The sequence below is a fragment of the Notolepis coatsorum genome (genome assembly GCF_963971535.1).
Source record: "Notolepis coatsorum genome assembly, chromosome: 11".
Classification (NCBI taxonomy): domain Eukaryota; kingdom Metazoa; phylum Chordata; class Actinopteri; order Aulopiformes; family Paralepididae; genus Notolepis; species Notolepis coatsorum.
In genome coordinates this window covers 90220019-90240845 of record NC_140175.1, presented here as the reverse complement: position 1 = coordinate 90240845, position 20827 = coordinate 90220019, and the positions used below count along the sequence as shown (strand labels likewise).

The 20827-nt window shown below is 40.1% G+C and overlaps 1 protein-coding gene across 10 annotated transcripts in view; it reads right to left on the bottom strand.

Annotated features, from left to right (window-relative positions):
- The window catches only part of prrc2b (proline-rich coiled-coil 2B), a 98839-nt gene extending 78544 nt beyond the window's left edge, over positions 1 to 20295 (bottom strand). For 9 of the 10 annotated variants that reach the window (XM_084325271.1, XM_084325275.1, XM_084325276.1 and 6 more), the window contains exon 1: positions 20157 to 20295. The gene's annotated coding sequence lies outside the window, so the exon portion shown is untranslated. Of the gene's footprint in view, positions 1 to 19978; positions 20052 to 20156 lie in introns of those variants that run through there. The other variant, XM_084325273.1, reaches the window with a different exon arrangement.
- Between the last annotated feature and the right edge of the window lie 532 nt (positions 20296 to 20827).

Genomic DNA, 20827 nt, shown 5'->3' with positions numbered 1-20827 from the left:
GAGCTGGAGTGATGACTTGTTCGGTGTGTCGCAATTAGGGATGCACGATATTGATTTTTTGACACCGATACCGGCGATACCGATAACTTTATGCTCCTCAAGCCGATATTTATTGTATTATAATATTTTTTTTAACTGTATATATATATATATATATATATTTTTTTTTTTATCAAACTTTTTTTTTTTTAGTATTTATAAGCTCCGACGTCATCGGTACTGCTATCGGTACTCGAGAAATTATGGAGTTTTTTTTTTAGGAATTTAAACGTCGCAAACTAATCTTGTTGGCCGTTGTCTATCTCTCCTGCCTCTGTGTCTCTCTGCCTGCGCGGGGAGCGGGCTGCCTGCTCTCTCCTCTCTTCCACTCCCACACACACACACACACTCACTCACACACACGGGTGCTGCGCTGGAGTACAGACAGCTCTGCTCTCATAATGGCGGACAGAACGAAATGTTCAAAAGTCTGGGTCTATTTTACTAAAGTCGATGCTGACAACGCTCATTGCCACAAGTGCAACAAGACATTTGCCAGTAATGTATAAGCGCTGGTACTTGTCAATGTGGCTGGCGGGGAGATAACGTTAGCTCCGAGTAGAGTAATGGCTGACAATCCGGAGGTAAATAAACGAACGAGAGCTTCTGATTGGTGGTAAGAAGAAGAGGTGGGTGCAAGCCGTGGGACGTAATTGGCAGATCGACTGTCTGTCTCCGAATGTAACGTGACTACGTCACAGCCAAGAAAGGGAGCGCTGGATTTGTGAAAAACTCCCTGTTCCTAAACCACACGCTATCAGTTTTACCACAGTACTGGCAAAACAGGAGGAGGCTATAATAAAAACAAGCGCCCTTCATCCAAATCCACCCACACCGGATTTCTTTTAACCAAAAAATTTATTATATGTTATCGGAGCTATCAATAACGTTATCGAGTTTATCGGGATGACGTCATAATTGCTGATATCGGCCCGATAATTATCGTGCATCCCTAGTCGCAATGTATGTAAAAAACAAAAACAGAAACAACACTTGTCATTGGGAGTAAATCGATGAAACTGGAAGCAATTTGTGACCATGAATAGAGCCTGCACATTGGCTGCATGTCTGCGTTCCGGATTACATCGGAGCCTCTCCTTTCAAGACCCTCTGTGGCTAGGCTAACAGCCATGTCAGATCAGACCAGCACAAAAATGAAAATGCTCGGACTGTACATGCCATTGGAAAGAAGGCAAGACCCTTTACGGACTTCTAGTGGATGTGCGAGTAAGTGAACATGTTTATTCTCTTAAATTAGTATCACTATGACTACTATATGAAACCTTATATGTGACACAAATGCGTATTTTTTTGGCCGGTAAGAAATGTGCTTGGCAGGTAGATTTTTCCCATCTACCCGCCACTGGCCGGTAGGGGTGGGGGAAAAATCTATACGTAGTAGTATCGCGATACTTTGCGTGGCGATACTGTATCGATACAGGGACGCCAAGTATCGATATTAAATTATTTATTAAAAGAAAAATAATAATAATATTTTTTTTTGTATTAGGAAGTTGCATTGTTCATTTCAATACCTGTAATAGTACAGTAGTCCACACACACATGTGCATTCAGTTAAGTTGGAATATGACTGTAATACAAACTGTTAAAGAGTAGCCTATAGTAAATGTATAAACACACAAGAGGGAGAATAGCTTATAGCGGACTTAATGATTTTACAATATTTTTGCTAATGAAGTGAAATATTTTTATCATCAACTATCCAGTTTTTATAGTGTAACGCTACTTCAAATCATTGAATGTACAGAGAGAGAGGGAGGGAGAGATGAGCTCAGCCCGCCCCCTTTCCTCACTATTGAAAATCAAAAACAAAACTGATTTCTCCTGAGCCTGCGAGCATCTCCAGGGTTCGCTTAGCTTAGTTAGCAGCAACCTTCCCCCTAAGGTGCGCCCGTACGCACGCACACACATGGCAAAACGCTCGCGCGCACATCTGAAATCGGTCGCGCAAACATTTTTCCTTTTTTTTTAACAAAAAAAAACAAACATGACCATGTTCACGTCTTAAACTCATACTGAGGCTTTAGTTTTGGTTTTAAATTGCATATCATCATTCATTTATTTATTGTCACAAAGCAGAAGAATTTTGCCAAAACAAACCAATAGTATCCAGCTGCAGAACGGCAGACCAGCCACTCTCAAACCCAAACGCATTTCCTTTGATTTAATTATACATCAAATGATTTATGTCAAGGATTGCAATGCCTCGTTTGAATGAAGTTAACTTTTCACCTCGATAATGTCAACATTCAGGGTGAATGTAATGTGAGAAATTGGGATATTTTTTTTTTATAAAAATAAAAAATATATATATTTTTGTTGATCGGATCGGGAAAGATCGGTATCGGTAGATACTCAAAATCACATCATCAGGATCGGATCGGGAGCAAAAAAAAATTATCGGGACATCCCTAACGGTAACCTGTTGCGTGTGACGTTACCAAGAGAAGCCCCACTTTCAGTGCTTTGTGGGCAGCGCTACTGCATGCTCACACAGACACACACAACTAGGGCTGACCTTCGAAGCTTTTTTTGGCAATCGAAGCTTCGGGGCCGAGCTTCGATTTTAATTCGAAGCTTCGAGAAAAATTTTTATTTTTATTTTTTTATTTCTTTTTTTTTTATTTCTTTTTTTATCTTATGTTGTGGGACTTGTACAGCACTTTCATAAACTGTTGTTTTTAAATGTGCTCTATAAATAAAGTGGGTTGGATTAATTAATTAAGTAGCCCCTTTCGTGACTGAGCCAACAAGGTTTCACTCGGCTGTTTGATTTAATTCAAGGTGGATCGCTGTTGTCGTTTGAACAACTTCAGATTTCATGGGAACTACCAATCCCCCAAATCAAGAATGTTTAAGATGAATGAAGTAAGATTTTGATTATTTGAAATATGGCCTGTGTAGACTAAACTATGCACAGAATTATGTCAGTCTACAAGGTCCGGATTCTACATGGTCCGGCAATGTAGACCTTGTAGACTCCACTACAGACCAATTATCAGTGAATGTTCATGCATTTTTAAGAAGGGCAACTTCCACAAAAAAACAAAGAACTCACCAAAACATCTCAGTAGCACCTTATCTAAATTTTATTTCCTATTTTGTTTATTCATCCCAGTATCTTTCTTTCTTATGTGTGGAATTCTACAAGGTATGTAGGTGTATATGTATTTGAGGATGATATCCTTCAAACAGGCAATAGTGATGATATAATTTGGGCAGTGCTGAGCTGGGTTACTTTCCTCCAGTGTATTTGTCCCCCGGCCCCACCCAATGGCCCCATGCACACACACACACACACACACTTAGTCATTTAGCTGACGCTTTTATCCAAAGCGACTTACAAGTTCTGTACGACAAGACAGCAAGAAGGGTACAACTCTATCAGCTGAGTAACAATGTTTATCAAAGTGTTGCGTGTTACAGTGTAGGTTAGTTTATTAGGAAAAGTGCATGACAGTAAGGTTAGTCACGTGTTTTTTTTTTTTTTTTTTTTTTATCATTTCAGATAATGGTTGAAGAAGTGAGTCTTTAGTTGACGGCGAAAGATTGGACGGGATTCGGCTGTCCTAACTGGGATGGGTAGTTCTCACACACACACGTAGGGGTGGACGGTATGGTCTAAAATTTATATCACGGTATAATTTGAAGCATAGACGGTAACGGTATATATCACGGTATCATCGTTTTTGATTCAATTTTTTTTTTAATTTTATATAATTTTTTTTTTTTTTTTTTATATAAAATATATATATTATATAATTAGACTTGTACTTGTATTATCTGCGAGACATCGCCACCACGCAACAAGCTCCACTGTCTGTGTGTACATTAGTAGCCTCTAGCTACGGCCAGGATTCTCCGGAGCTGCAGCTGGACCTATACTTGAGTAGCCTCGAGCTACGGCCAGGATTCACCGGCGCTGCAGCTGGGCCCTAGTATTGGTATAACGTTAAATCACATTCACAAGCCCTCAGCTCGAATACGCATCGAATCAGTGTTATAAGACATTGATATCAGGAGCTATCTGTAGCTACTGCTAGCCGGATATATAACGTTAATACAACGCCTCAGTGAATTATTTAGTTCAATGGGACATTTCGTTTTGAACGGTGAACTAACTTGTGTTAACGTGAGCTAACGGCTAACGGAGCTATCATACACGTCTACTCTCTACTAGACTTGATGGAGCGTTTGTTGATGTCAGGAGCTATCGTTAGCTGGCCGACTAGATACCGTTCGGTTAGACAATGCCTCATCATGTATTAAACTAAAAGTGAATAGTTGACTGGGTCATTTTGTAACGGTAGCTAAGCTAACGTTAGCTCAGGGAGACGTCCCGTCCCACTAGACACTACTAGTAGACCCGTGTTTACATGCGTGCGGGAGGGGCTGGCACGCCCACTGCGCGAAGCCTCCTAAATAACTTTTTCCAGTTCGCACATATCTATTATCTATGACTAATTCTATCTATTTTTAGGGGCAAATGCGAGTGAAATAGTCGCGCTGTGGTTACATGACGTCATTGCTATTTTAGAGCTGCACTACCGGTTACACGGTATAGGCAAAATCCATACCGTAGAGCAAATTCATACCGTTTATACCGTATACCGTTTATACCGTCCACCCCTACACACACGCACATCGAAGTAAAAAAAAATAATGAATTTCTTTTTCTTTTTTTAAGCTTCGATTTTTTTTTTAATGTTCAAAGCTTGTGCCATCGAACGAAGCTTCGAAGCTTCGAAGTATTTAAGACAGCCCTACACACAACAGATGAGGAAGTGGACAGATCCGACCAGCATTGCTGGCTCCTCACAATGCAAACGCGAAAATTTACATTACAGATGAACTGCAGAGAAAATTTCCAATTTATCATCCCGGTCGAGACTAATTGGAAGCGGAGTGCAACGCGTGCAAAGCTTGACCATATGTTTATGTGTCTAATAAAGGTGCTGGCGATCTCAAAGCTCACATGGACACAGCAAAACATTACAAACAAAGCAGTGCAAGGCGAGAGTTTGATGGCAAAGTTGACCGAATTGATTGAAGAATGCAGAGAGAAAGAAAATAATTGAAAACTATTTTGATGCCTCAAAATGATGTTTTGGTTTGATAAGATGCTTATGATACAATCATTCTAAGGATTATGTGTGTAATAAATTAGTTTAGTACACTAATTGCAACAAATCTGAAACTACATAGTGCACTTTTAAATTAGTATCTTTGTGAGGTTTCTGTTTTATAATTAACATTACATTGAAAAGATAAAGATATATTTTTTAAAGCTGGATTTTCTAATACAGAAGAGGTATTATTTAGAACATTACATCATATTTTTCTTGTTATTTATTTTGTCCAGTAAGACTTGAAAATATATATTATTTTGTCATAGGTCGATTTAGTTATTTTCTTGAGATTTGTCAGATAGATTACTTTAGGCATAATACAGCATGTTGAGTAACTTTGGTTATAGGGAGATATTATTTTGTTATATAAAATAATATAAACAATAATTTTATATCCATACAGAGGAGGTATACTTTAAATATATTATAATGATAAGGCATCTTTGAGTAAACTTTGATTAAGTATCTTGAGGCTGAAGGCAGAGTGTCCTCTTTAAAAAAAATCACAATATGGTCACCCTTGAAGTCGCATTATAATTCACTTAATAAAATAATGACGAGTCAGCCTCCTAAAAAGACAAAAGTTAGTGACATGACTCACACCGCCGCCGCCAACCCAGCCAAAGTAAGGACTATGCTCTGTATCGTCAATCAATGGTCAAATAAATATTTGATTAAGGAATATAATATGCCTTTTTGTATTATTTCTCTGTGTATCAGCAAAATGTATATATTTTTATGTTAGACATTAAGGGAAATTAAGATTCTCAGATTTTTTACAAACCGCCGCTTATCAACTAACCGGTTAATCGGCAGGTGACGTATGTTGCTCAGTAGTTGCTGATGTCTGCTCAGGAGGTTTGAGTGTTTGCTCAGATCAAAAAATAATTAGAGGGAACATTGGTTAGCAGGGCGGCTATGTGGCGTAGTGGGCAAGGCGCTCGCCACTAAATCTGGAGACGCTGGGCTCGCCTGATCGAGCCCAGCGCTCCACATTTGCTTTCAGTTTAGCTGGTCGTCCGTACTAATACACATTGGCCGTATTAGGGGGTGGGAAACTGATGGATGGGGATCGGGCGTTGTGGACAGCGACTCCTACAGGTCGGTTGGTGCGCCTGTGCAGTGGAATCAGGAAGTGTCGGGGGCAGCGTGAGCCTCCCACGCGTTACTCCTCACCACTGAGAGATCGAGCTGCGCAGGTGAAAAGATGCGACTGCCGTTACCTCAAGTACCGGAGGGGACTTGTGCTATGTATGACTTAGTCCACATTGCAGCCGGCTTGTGGGAGGCAAGAAACAGCGTTCGTGACAGGGGAGGGTTGAATTGGATGATACGAAATTGGGATGGGAGAAAATATAGAAAAAGTGGATCAAAAAAAAAGGGAACATTGGTTAGCAGTAGGGATGGGTACCGAATTCGGTACTTTTAAAAAGGTACTTACCGAAACACGTCGGTACTACCGAGTATCGATTCACGTGAGCAGCCACGTTGGAACTTTAAATCGGTAGGGGGTGCTGGGGGGGGGTCGCCAGATGATATATATTAACTCTTTCAGTGCCACTCACGAGATTTCTCGTGTTTTTTTATAGGTGGTTGCTAGCCACTCACGAGATTTCTCTGATTTAATTTTTTTTTTTTTTTTTTTTGCGATCTGAAAAATTATTGCATCACCCGAGCCTACCCGAGTATAGCCGAGGGGCGCCGACGATCACTGTGGAAAAAAGCGCCCCCTGTCGTCTCCCAGATGACATAAGTGATTTTGGAATGGACTCAATGAAAATGAATGGGGAAAAAAATCCGGTACTCCACATTTTCCAGTTCACTGATCCAGCCGGGGTTACCACAGTTCATTCTGGAGCCTCAGATCCCCGCGGATCATAGAGATCTACTGTGTCGCGTTGGATCCATACACTTATCGATTTTTTAGAATGGTGATCAGGAATTGGAATATACCAGTTGGATACCATCTGATGTCAGGTAAGGACTCTGTGTTATCAGTGGTAGGATAATCGGAGTAAGTTTGATGAAGTTATAAGCTGTTTTGTGAAATGTCTTCTTTCGGTTTCATTGTAAAAGTCCGAGAGGAAATCAACAGGGCGATTATCAGTGCGCGGCCGTAATGTGCGTGCGTGCACGTATAATATTGATCATCTAGCGTTTATTTGAAAACGATTCATAAAAAGGCCGACGAATATCAACGTTGTGGAATATTCCACTAAAAGACGATTTTCATAGAATGCTCCAGAATGAGCTGTTTTTTATATCAAAACGGGGGCTTTTCTAACTGCTCTGAAACGGAAACGACGCGATAAAAAAAGAATCTGCCTTCACAGCACTGACTGGAAAATAGTATTTGATAATGCGATGGGCAGATTAGACACATAGCCATAATTTAAAACATAGATTAGGCGATATTAACGTTAACATTGGCGCAGATGGTGGCATTCAAGCGGTAAAACGGAAAACCAGGCATGGCATTGAAAGAGTTAAAGAAAAAAAAAAGAAAAAAATTGCGGTCAGGCGACTGAACTTAGAATCAGGCCAGGCCAGTGTTTCTAGTTGCACTAGCGCAATAGTTAGATAACCTAGGTGGGGAACAACCAGGAGATCACTAGCTAACCTGTAATAATCCCCCCCAGAAAAATTTACTTTGCATTTGATATATTGCAAATATATGCCATCACACACACTGGCATTTAAAGGGTTAGAATTATAAAATGAATATGTGGTGTTATGATCAGGGCTGAATTTGAATAAAATATTGTATTTATCAATTACAAAAAACTGAAAATCCATACAAATCTGTGTTGTTGCTAATCATACATATGCTAGCCTGTTTTTTTAACAATAATTTGTGATGCCATCACAAACACTGGCATTTAAAGGGTACAAATAAAAAAAATTCCTGCACCAGAATGCAGGAAATTAAGTCTTTGTAACAAAAAAATTCCTGGTGGGGGACCCCCAGACCCCCTGCTTAAAAAGTGGCCTGACTGGGGCTATATTTCCTGGCCTGAATGATTTCCCCAGTCCGGCCCTGGTTAAAAGTCTCTAATGCTTATTAGTGTGTGTGCGTTTGAACGTTTGCATGTTTCAACCATACATTTCAGTTTAAAAAAAATTATTTTTTTAACCTCCTATAATAGTGGGGGTCGCGGCTCTCTGACACCGTTTTTTTTGGGTCGCGGCCTGAAAAGTTTGGGATCCCCTGGTCTAGCCTGTACCCCCCAGACATGTTGCTGGCCCCGTCAAAACAGTATCCTATCAGCCTCTCCATGGGCAGGTCGAGGCGTAAAAGTATTTTATACACAAAAACAGCGTCTTGGCTGTTGTGTCTGGGCCGGGCATTGTAAAAACCCCAAAAGAAGTTCTGAGCTTCCAAGTTGTCATCGGCGAACTGTATATTTAGTGATGCACCGATGTGAAAATTGTGGCCGATACCGATAACCGATATTAATATTGCTGTTCTGGCCGATACCGATATTTACCGATTTATAGAAAACACTTTTTTATGATAATCAAATAAAGAGCTATTTTCCAAAACGCATAATTTTTTTTTACTTTTGTAACTTATTTTCAGAAATGACTGATATTTTGAAACTATTTAAGGCCAAAACATGTAAAAAGAAAAAAAAGATAAAAAAAAAATAAAAAATAATTTTTTTTTTTTTTTTATATATCGGCCCTATCTTGATATCGGACCGATACCGATGTGTAAAAAAACGGCCATATCGGCGGCCGATATATCGTGCATCACTATGTATATTACACGAGAATTGTTCTTTTCCAGTGAGTGACATCAGTGGTTCCGTCAGCGCTCAAGCCAAAGAATGGGCTTTTGGATGCTTTGCCTCTAATTTGTCGCTGAATATCATAAACAGCTGTAAGATTTCGTTTTGGATGTTGTTGGACATCCAGTTGTCTCTCTTTTGGAGCCAATTCTTCAACTCGGGATCAGACAATACACACAATATTAAAATGGTGAAGTGCTTTGAGCAGGATAAACTTATAATATACAGTGTTAGTTATACAGTTACAGTATTATATACAAATATATAAATACGGTCATAAAAAAAACATAAAAAAAAAAAAAAATTATATATATATTTTTTCTTTTCTTTTTGCAATAACTGAGGGGTTGGTGCTGCAGCACCCCCCTCACCCCCCCTTCCAACGTGCCTGCACCAGGGTTTCCGTTAGAATTTTTTTTTGCAGGTCTGAGTGTCCGGTAGATTTCAATCTACCGGACAAATGGGATAAATTCCGGTCAGAGTTTATTGAGCTTAAAAACAATTGATAGGCCTATATAAAGAATGACATCATCAAGGCATTTATAATATTTTAACTTAAAACTAGGCTACTTTTGCGTATATACAGTCATTAATATATTCCAAATAAAATAAGTCCCTCGAGACTGCGTGCTGCTGCCGACTTGAGGTGTCGGTGGGCAGTCTGCCCGACCTTAATAAACAGCAGTCTGTTATAATCACATTTTTATGAGCTAACGAATTCCGTTATATTGGACATTTGTATTAATTATATCAAGCGAAGAACTGAGAAATTTGGCAGAGAGAGACGGTAGGGCTGGGCGATAAAACGATAACGATAACTATCGCGATAAATTATTTCCTCGAAATAAACATGAAACGTGGTCGCAAAGTTTCGATATATCGATTTTCCAAGCTTGGCTCCGTTCAGCCTCGGCTCAACACACTCACTAACAACAACCAGCGTTACGTGATGACGTGCTTACGCACAACAGCTAACAACCAATCAGTGAAGGAGATGGCCGAGACCCGGAAGGAGGTAGGACTCACTCAACAACAAGGCTTGCTAGGCTAATTAGCTTGCACAGCAGGCCTGTACAGTGCGACATATATCTCGCACGTGCTACAGCAACAGCGGTCTGTGCGATGGATGGATTTACTTCAGTAGCACTGGTGCGATAGGGATTCGGTTCATATAGATACTCTTATTTTGAAAATCCTGTAGCGGGTCTCATTTCTGCCCACGCGCAGCTCCAGCTAGGCTCCGAAAGCTAGCAACGTTCAGGTGCATATGATAATCTTATTTTGAAAAAACTCTTGTGACAACTCGACGAGTCATATCCGCCCTATCCGTGCGCCTTCTGCAAGCAGAGCAGCGCGTTGGTCGGTTGCTGCGTTAACACAGCAGTGCGCCTACACGTCCCGAAATAAGTCCGTGGTGTTTTTTTCTTCTCGCAACGGGTCAAATGCATCTACATGCTTTGCACCGTCGCCATTCCTTTATGCGCACATCGCCCGAAATTAACGTTTATGTACCATTACAATCACTACAACGTTAGCAAGCTAACAAGCTAATCCTGATCACAGGCAGAGCCAGCAGACACAGTGTGGAAAGGGAAATGGGGGGGCACTCTCTCCCCTTCCCTGTGTGTGTGTGCGTGCGTGCGTTTGGAAAGATGATGAAGTCACTAGTCAGGACAGGAGTATATTATAGTAAACTGAGGATGGACAGATAATGTTGATATTCAAATAAACAAGTTTCGAGAGGAGTGGAAGTTTGAAGACAGACTAGACAATATGATGCGGGGGTGGTGAGTTGAAACAGTGTGTGTGAATGAATGAATGAGAACTTTATTTAACAGATTGCAGAATGGGTACAGTACAGTATGGCTCAATACACACAATTGTTAAGGGGATGCAGACCTGAGAAAGACGTTTGTCTTGTTTACATCAGGGTCCCCCATTGTGTGTGTGTGTGTGTGTGTGTGTGTCCCAACCGACCCCACTTCTATGTTTCAATAAATTATTTGCATTTAAAACTATTAACGCTGACTCATTCCTTCAGTCCACTCAAAATTATGCTAATATTCCTTATGTTGTTTATGATATTAATTGAAAATAGCATATGAGTATCATAGTAATAATAACACATGGCGATATACTAAATGACAGCCAAACATGGCACTGCAACTAAATAACACAAATACAATAGGCACATTTGTGACTGTTACAAATATAACAAGTTTTATACTTGTGCTACAAGATTTTGGCCTGTGCTACAAAACTATCAACCTCTGTAGCACCAGTGCTATGTGCAAAAAAAGTTAACGTACAGCCCTGTTGCACGGCATTGTTTTATATATTTACGTGCCGAGTATGTGTGTGTTTTGAATTCTGAGGCCACGTGTATGGTAGTGTGGGATATACAGTGGACGCCGTTTCAATATATTGTGGCGGAAGAGAGTATTTTAGTGTCATATTTAGCACATTGTCATGGAATACATCGCTTAGAACCAACAGGCTGGCTAGGATAACTAGCTTGCACGGCACTGTTTTATATATTTACGTGCCGAGTATGTGTGTGTTTTTGAATTCTGAGGCCACGTTTATGGTAGTGTGGGATATACAGTGGACGTCGTTTCAATATATTGTGGCGGAAGAGAGTATTTTAGTGTCATATTTATTGTCATGAGATACTCCGCTTGTCGGCTAACGTGCGCAGACTGATGACGACATCAACTCGACTTGAGACATTCGCAGCAGCATAAGAAGTTAATTAAACTTGACGGACATTATATCGACGATAATTATCGATATCGAATTATATGAAAATAATTTTATAATTTTATCGCGATAACGTTTTTGGTCATATCGCCCAGCCCTAAGAGACGGCAACATTATCGTGGGTTTGCGCCGTGATGTATATCTCCACCTCCCAACGACTTGGTGCTGCTCATAATGTCCGGTGAAAATAATTCCCTCTAAGCACAATTTGATTATTTGAATTGTATTAAAATAGGCTAAAATTAAATAGCCTATGCGATGAACGAAACAATCATTACATTTGTCGTTGCTTCACCAAGCAGCCGGTCAATGACATCCTGTGTCAGCGCGAGCTGGCAGCTGATATATTTACGTGAAGCATGGAGCAGGAGCAGGCAGAGCAGAGCAGCGGTGTCAGCAGCGCCCCCACCCAACAGCTGAATTGCCAATGGCTGAATTGGAGTACTGCACCCTGCCAAGCCATGCTTCACGTAAATATATCAGCTGCCAGCTCGCGCTGACACAGGATGTCATTGACCGGCTGCTTGGTGAAGCAACGACAAATGTAATGATTGTTTCGTTCATCGCATAGGCTATTTAATTTTAGCCTATTTTAATACAATTCAAATAATCTAATTGTGTTTAGAGGGAATTATTTTCACCAGACATTATGACCGGAGAGATTAGATATGTCGGACTTCAACAGATTTTGCCGGTCAAATACCGGTAATTACCGGCTAACGGAAACGCTGGCCTGCACGTGAGATACCGTTGTCGGTACGTTCACACGCACAATATACGCTTACCTAGGATTTGAATTGATTAAAAAACAAAGCAGTCGGGAGCCTGGAGATGGAGGGGGCTCAGGAAGCCAGTTTTTAATAGTAAATGTTTTATTTTCCTTATACTTTGTGACAGCTTATTTTAACTGGATATGTATGTAAATGTATAGTCTGTCTAATTTATTGTCTAATCATTGTTGGGTTAGTTTATGTTTTTGGAGGTCTTTTACGTATTATTGTTATTAGTGTGTTGCGAGTTGCGATTCATGTTTGAAAAATGGAAAATAAAAACGATCACAAAAAAAACAAAGCAGTCGGGGCAATGGCAAGCCGAAAACGATCAAAATTGTGGTTATTTGTAGTTTGGATTATTTTTTTCACAACTGAGGTAGGTAGATTACATTTTTATAGACTAAAGTACCGAAAAAAGGTACCGTTGGGTACCGGTATCGATTCACAGGTACTGGTACCGTATCGGTTCAAATGTGAACGGTACCCATCCCTAGTTAGCAGCTAAGGTTTTTACTGCAACATAGGCATACAGGAATGGCGAGGATGTATAGCATGTTAAGACGCATTGGACGCGTTGCCGGCTGAGTTTTGTTTTCATTGCACATAGAAACAGTGTGACTCGCGAAAAGGAGTTGTCACAGGGCTGTAGAACGCAGGGCTGAAGAGCTGTCATAGCTTCTAAAATGTACGGTGCGGGTATTGGGCTCAGCCTCTTACAACTGGAGTTGACGTGAAACTGGTACTGAAGGTACTGAACGAGCTCAGTGGCAGTTTTTCATGTCTGGTCATTTTTAGCATGGTGTTATTGTCAAAGATGCAAAGAAAAATCATAATTCATATTCTCCTTTGTTTCATCACAATTTAAGCAAGCCTAGTAATAGATAGGGATGGGTACCTACCGCAATGCACTTGACTTGAATGCACATTTTGTTGTATGCAAAGAGAAAATATTTAAATTGTACAATCTTTCAGCAGTCAGTCTGGAATTGTATGCATCCAAAAGTGCTGAATAAATGTTTTATGGACCCATAGTGATTAATATTATTTAAGTTAAGTTTTGCCATAATCATGTATTTTGCCATAATTAGGCATTTTTGGTTCGAAATGTAAAAAACATAATTTTTTTTTTTTTTTTATTATTATTATTAATTGCTTTTTATTTTCATATTCGAATCCCATGCCCATCGAAGGAAGCTTCGAAGCTTCGAAGTATTTAAGACAGCCCTACCTGAGATGAGACTATTGCATTCATTGAGGCAACCGAAAGCAGCGTGGATTATCTGTTTCGAGGTATAACATTGGATCAATAAACGCGATCGATATTTGGAATGGCGATCAGGAATTGGATAAATCTTTTTGCACAACATCTGATGTGAGGTAAGGACTTTATTTTACCAGTCTTGGGGTAATCAGAGTTTTTTTTCACAGCATTCACAATGTGTCTCATATGCGTGTATGCGTAACGTTAGCGCCAGGCAGGGCATAGATAATCGATTTTTCAGCATGCTTCTCTAGCGTGCATAAGTACACATATACTATCGATAATCTAGCATTTATTTGAAAACTATTCATAAATAGGCCGAAAAATGACAGTGTGTTTTGTGTATTCCACTAAAGAGCTATTTTCACGGATTTTCCTGGAATCACTAGAAATCTTCAAAACTATACTCTTATTCAAAACGGTATAAAACAGAATTGTACTGATGAAGAAACAATCCGTTTCGTGTTGATTGCAAGCAAGTCAATGATAAGCAACGGTTGTATTAGACACAGCCATAATTTAAGATATAGTTTATGCTTTCGCAAATATCCACGTCCTCTCATTGACTAAAGCGCTGGCATACAAGCGATAAATCGCGCACCCCCTGCTGGCAACCAATGTGTTAATGCTGATTTTAGATTGGTTAAGATTAGCCTTCAAGCCTCGCACGCTGCTCGCAGTACCCTCATTGCCCCTCCCCCTCACAGACCCAAACCCGTCTTACGAGGGCCGACAGTCCACACTACTGGTTAAAGTTGCTTACTCGTGAGTAGTACGTTCATTGATAAAGAATAATAATGTCCACAGCCACTCCGGTATAAAACAAAGATAGATCTTCTTCTTCTTCTTTTGAAATTCCGGCAGTGTAGTAATACATGGCGGCGTATTACTGCCCTCCTCAGTTTTATACTACGCCCACAATTATAATAATAACTAAAATAACATTATATCCTCTGATACAACTCTGACTCGTGCAGAAATGTCATCACTGCCTCTGTGATCAGCTGGTGATTCTCATTATAGGCCAAAGAAAGATTTTAGAGAGAAAGACGAAACTCCCAATTCTGACCTTTTATAAAAGATTTCCCTTTCTTTCCTATACCTGTCACATTCTAGGAAAGCATGCTTGACAGTTTCAGGCTCTCCACATTCACACCGCCCATCTGGATGTTTTCCCACAATGCTTAAGGTACTGTTCAACCCACAATGTCCCAGCCTCAATCTACACATCTTGACCTTATCGCTCCTAGACCCATATCCAGCCACATTGATTTTGACCCGAGGCTGCAGAGAGAAATAGTGCCTTCCCCTTGGTCACCCTTTCCCACTCAGCCTGCCACTCAGCCTCTACTCCTTTCTTAATCTTCTCTCCGAGTTCAACTCTACCCATTGAAATGCTCATCTCTTCTTCCCTTTCCAGGCTCTGTTTGGCAAGGGAATCAGCCGTCTCATTTCCCTCAATCCCAGCATGCCCCGGAAGTTCCGGAACCCAGCAAAACTCCACTGAACAGTGCCTTCTCAATCCTATATAAAACTAATATTATTTCCTGAATGAGATCAGGCCGAGCTTTGGACCTACCTGCACTCACAGCCATCAGTGCAGCAGCCGAGTCGGAACATATAATCACCTGGCTTGGTCCCACTTCCTCCACCCACCACAATGCCCAGAGAATGGCCAGCAGTTGTTACAAATACAGAGCTGCCGTCAGAGATTCTCTGTCCCTTACCGATCCCTAACTGAGGCACACACACCACCCAAATCCTGCCTTCCCACTCTCTGGATCCACAGAGCCATCAGTATAAACTAGGGGTGCACCGATATATCGGTCGGGTATCGGCCGATAAGTGCCTTGTTGACTGCCATCGGCCTATAAACTCATATGTGCCGATGGCAGTAGCCGATAAATATCCATCAATTTGTGTTGCGTCAATCTGGTCCACACATTCAAACTTTGAAAAAAGTTTCAGTCAAGCGACCTGCACAACGCCGCCCCCACACACACACGCTACTGCATCAAAGTTACTTATGATTAACAAAGGCATTCGTTTTGTGGCATTAACGTTATATAGTTACACGTTCAATAACATCAGCGTATTTACCCGAAAAAAATATTAATACGGCACATCGACGCAAAAATTCGGCGTAGACGAGTTTTTATGACCGACGTCGTCGATTATGTCGACTAATCGTTGCAGCCCTACTCATGAGCATTATAAAATAAAAACACACATGGCATGGTGGAATTAACCCTCTCTGCCACGCTTATATCCATCCTTATCAGGGTTAGAAATTAACTTTTTTTTTCAAGGACTTTTTTTGCCCCCCTTAATTGATTTTCGGGGGCTTTTTTTTGTATTTCGGGGGCACTGCATTTTTATGATAAACGGTAGGTGTGGGACGGTTCACAAAATGGACGGTTCGGTTCGTATCACGGTTTTGGGGTCACGGTTTTCGGTTCGGTTCGATATACAATTACATTAATTTTTATAAAAAAAAAATAACACTCAAATCTAAACATGCTTCTCATTTCTTCTCATTCACATATAAAAAAGGTTTACAGTGTTAGTGTTTACAGCCTTAAATAATGTTTTAATAAGTCCGTGGCCGACGTTAAATCATTTATGTAGTATGGCCCGGGCGATACATAGATCAGAGCAGTTTATATGGATAATAATAATCAAACATGCTCTGAAACTCGAATTAAAATCGAAGCTCGGCCCCGAAGCTTCGATTGCCAAAAAAAAATTCGAAGGTCAGCCCTAGAGATTGGCCTAGGTTCCGTTATTCATAATCATGAAAGTGTAGTGCCGAAGGATAGGATAGACAACGCTAAACATGTATTAAACATCAACTCAACGTCAACACTCTGTTGATGTCGAGCTAGTTTGCCGACAGCAATGTACTCAACGTCAACACTGTTGATGTCGAGCTAGTTTGCCGACAGCAATGTAACAAACAATATGGTTAGTGCGGAACCCTTATCCCCAACACATAGTTCTGTGTGTGAATTATGTTGAGCCACCACAAAAGATGAATCCAAAGTTTAATCCAGTAAGAATATTACTAGGCTATATAACATACATCCGTGCAAGTAGATTACATTAGCTAAATGTATTGCCCTTTTGACATGTACTGTAGCCTACATATTCATAATCATGAGTTTTTTTAATAAAAAAAATCGTCATAACTTAGAAATGAGATTGCATAGGTCTATGAATCGAGATTGCGATTTTTTTCCGATTAATTGCCCAGCCATACTTGGGAGTTAATTTTGGACCCAGCTTACAGCATTCAATAAATAAATATTTAAGACCTTCCCAAACAGAATTCAAGACTATTTATGATCTTATTGTATGTCGACAATATGGGAAAAAATACAATTATACCGGCCTTATCCTTTAATTTACTAAAGTTTCAAGGAAACCCCATTTTTTTTAAAAAGATATATATAATAAAAATATATGTATTAAATAAATAAAACAAAATGTATATATGATATAATTTTTTTCTTTCCAGATTTACAATACAAGAAAAAGGGCAAGACTTTATTTGCCATACACTCTCATAGACCAACACACCGGACACAGTATGCCATGACAGCCGATGCCAACCAACATACCAAGCGGTACCAGAGACGACAGCACCACAAAGCCTGGTAGATGTATTGTTAGCATCTCATGCTACATTTTCTAATTCTTAAGTAATCGGTCAGGCTTTATGACACTGCCGTGCCAAACCCCACTCCATGCATCGACATCAGTTGCCATGACACGGTTGACACCACACCAAGCACTAAATCGGCGCCATGCTGCAGAATTCGCATTCAATTTGATTAGAACAGAAAGAACATGCAAACTCCACATAGAAAGAACATGCACTCTCTACAAAGAAAGCCGCCCTAGTCGGGTTTGAACCCAGGACCATGTTGTTCTACAGGGTATTATTTCCCCTCTAAGAAATATGAAGCATTTCCTTCAGGGCTCCAGAGTGCGACTGTTTTGGTTGCACTGTGCAGTGTGCACCAAAAAATCAGTGCAGTGCGACTGAATATTTTCCCTTGTCGCATCTCACCTTCCAGCAGGTCTGTCTGTGTGTATGTGCATTCTGCAAAGACCAGCCCCGCTCTGCCTCTGATTGGCTCTGATCATCACCCTGACATTCTTATTCGCTGAATGATGGGGTAAACAAAACCATGTGCACTGCGTTTGCTATCGGAGCATCAACTTTGCGAATTGAAACGTTAAAAAAGCACAGCGTCTCAAAAAAACACATTATGTGCTGTGACAGGTGTGCGACATAATGCGCCAGACAGCAGCAAACAAAAGAAGCGATGAGGTCGAAATGAAGATACGATTTAACAGGGGTTATAATATCGCCAATATTTTTTTTATGAATAACAACAACAAACAACGTACATCATGCCAGTGTTTACTTTTACTCCTATTCATAGTATATATAATATATATATATATATATATATTCAGATTTTAAAAATATATTGCTTATATTATTTTTTGTAACGTATATTATAACTGATAGGGCCTTTCTTTAAGTTTCTTTTTATCATGTTTTTATAATTTGTCTCATGTTTTTATATTCAGGGTTAATTATATGGTCTACACCGTTTCTTTTTTGTATTCAGATCTAATTGTATTGACTATCTCTTTCTACGATTTACCCTGCCCATACCCGTTCCTCCCCTCCCCCATGCTGCTATGACGACCGAAATTCCCCAAGGGGAACAATGAAGGAATATTTTATCTTATCTCAATTGAGCCACCTTTTTGGCAGTTCAAACGGCTATATTCAATTCAACACATCCTCGGGCTATGTGCATCAAAGGCAATAGGGGGGGGTGAAATAATTAAAGTATCAAAAAGGAAGCAAAGCAAACGCATTGTACAGAGTATCGCCGTTCTTTTGAAATAAACAATGGGTGTTCTAATGACTCGAATCACCAAACATTCAGTATTCTGGCCGGCTGGTGCATCAGCGGTCGGCTAGAGCTATAAACTATATGGTGACTAATCTATTGACAATACTAATACAAGACACTCTTCTCCCAAATGACAAGTAGCCTATCTTGCTAAAAAATACATAAAATACAACTTTGCTCGAGTCAGTGATTTAAGGAGGGAATGCCCAGTTAAAAAATGACTAAATGTTGAGTGAATTAACCTTTACATTACACGCGCAACAGGACGGACACCGCGATATGTGAGATGAAAAAAAAATCACATTTGTTGACCGTCAGCATTTCGTTCGTAAAATGATAAATAGTATCCTCGTAATAATCATCGCCATCATGTCATAACAACCCAATCATCCAAATGCAAGAATGCTGCCTTTAAAATGGTGCCCGGGCCATCATGTTATCCTCTCAATCAAAAGCTTTGAAGATGGTCACGTTAGAACAACAGGCAACCGCTAGCCGACTGTCTTTCAACACATGATGATAGTCAAGTCAAAACAAACAATGCACTGCGCCTATTGCTGGCGATTATTAGTAGCTAAAAATATAAAACATTGGTGGAAAAAATACATCACATCACTGATCCTGACAAGTTGCGCAAGACTAGTGTTAGCCAAGTAGCTAACGGTAACAGTTAGACAGTAAGCAACTAGTCTCTGGCACAAGACATTACTTTCGGGTAGTAGTAGCTACTGTGTAAGCAAACAAAACAACAATAATTGCTTCACTTGTGTTTAACAAAATAAATTATTCGCAGAAGTAAACGCAACTGAATAGCTGACGTTTGTTTCCCAAGCTAGTTGTAATGATGGAAGTCAAACCACAACAAGGCCTGTGACGTTAGCTAAGCTAACACTAGCTCAACGAGCTAGTCAGGCTAAAAGGGCTATGTAAACATTGAGTTGTTTATGTCAAAGACCACGCGAAGCACATTTTCGTTCATTGGCTTCGGGAAATAAGTCAAAAAACTATATTATTCCTTATTTTGACTACGTACTTGGTTATTTTTTTTAATCATCGATACACATCATTAACAACAAACTGAGACAGCGTTAGCTTTAGCGGGGAAGGTAGCCGCAGATTGATGCTAGCGAGAGTTCCTGTCTGGAATTCCTGTCTGGAATTCCAAAAACAAACCAAATAAACCGAGTATTTGACTCAAAATGTTTGCTACAAAATGTGCCTATTTGAATGACATGTTTTAGAAGGATACATAAAATTGCTCACATACGGAGAGTGTGTATTTTTCCACCGTTTTGACGCTTTCGGTGACTCGGAAGACGGCGATGGAAATGTAGGACAAGCCGATTAAAAATGGCTGCTACCCAGAACAAAGCAACAATAAAACTGAGCAGTCGAAGGATACTGAAAAAATGCTAAAGACAAAACTGACCAAATCCATAACTCACCGATTTAACGCCTTGGTGTGTGTTCAAATCAGTGATAGTGATAGATTTCCACAAAATTACTCTTCTTCAAAGGATGGATGGCGATTGTACTGCCGAATCTTAATAGATTCTCCCGTATAGCAGTGTTGTTGCTGGGGACCTACCCGGCCTGAAAATGAAAGTTCTCGCTCTCGTCGACTCTACTGTGGCTGGCTGTGTGCAGATACGACGTAGAAAATAAAACACTGACCCCCGCTGGCGATTTGACAGCATTGCATTTACAGTCAAACTAAACTAAAGGGAAACATGTTTTATTTTTATTAAAGAGGTGAAGCTATTAATGATTTAGTGCAGTGGTTCTCTCAACCATTTTATTTTAGTTCAGGTCATAGATAAAATAATTATAATATATTATCATAATTTTCCGAGGACACAACCATCCTGGGCTGGGCCTCATCATGGACAACAATGAGACGGCCTACAAGTCAAGTCAAGTCAAGAGTTTTAATTGTCACGGCATACAGGTATACAATGAAATGCGGGTGGTCTTGCCCGCAACGATGTGCAATACAGTGGTACATATAATAGAATCAAAAGAAGAAAACAACATTGTGCAGTAACAGGTAACAGGTAACATGGAGTGACATCTCGGTATCTGTACATAGTTATTTACAGAGCATGTGGGACATGCT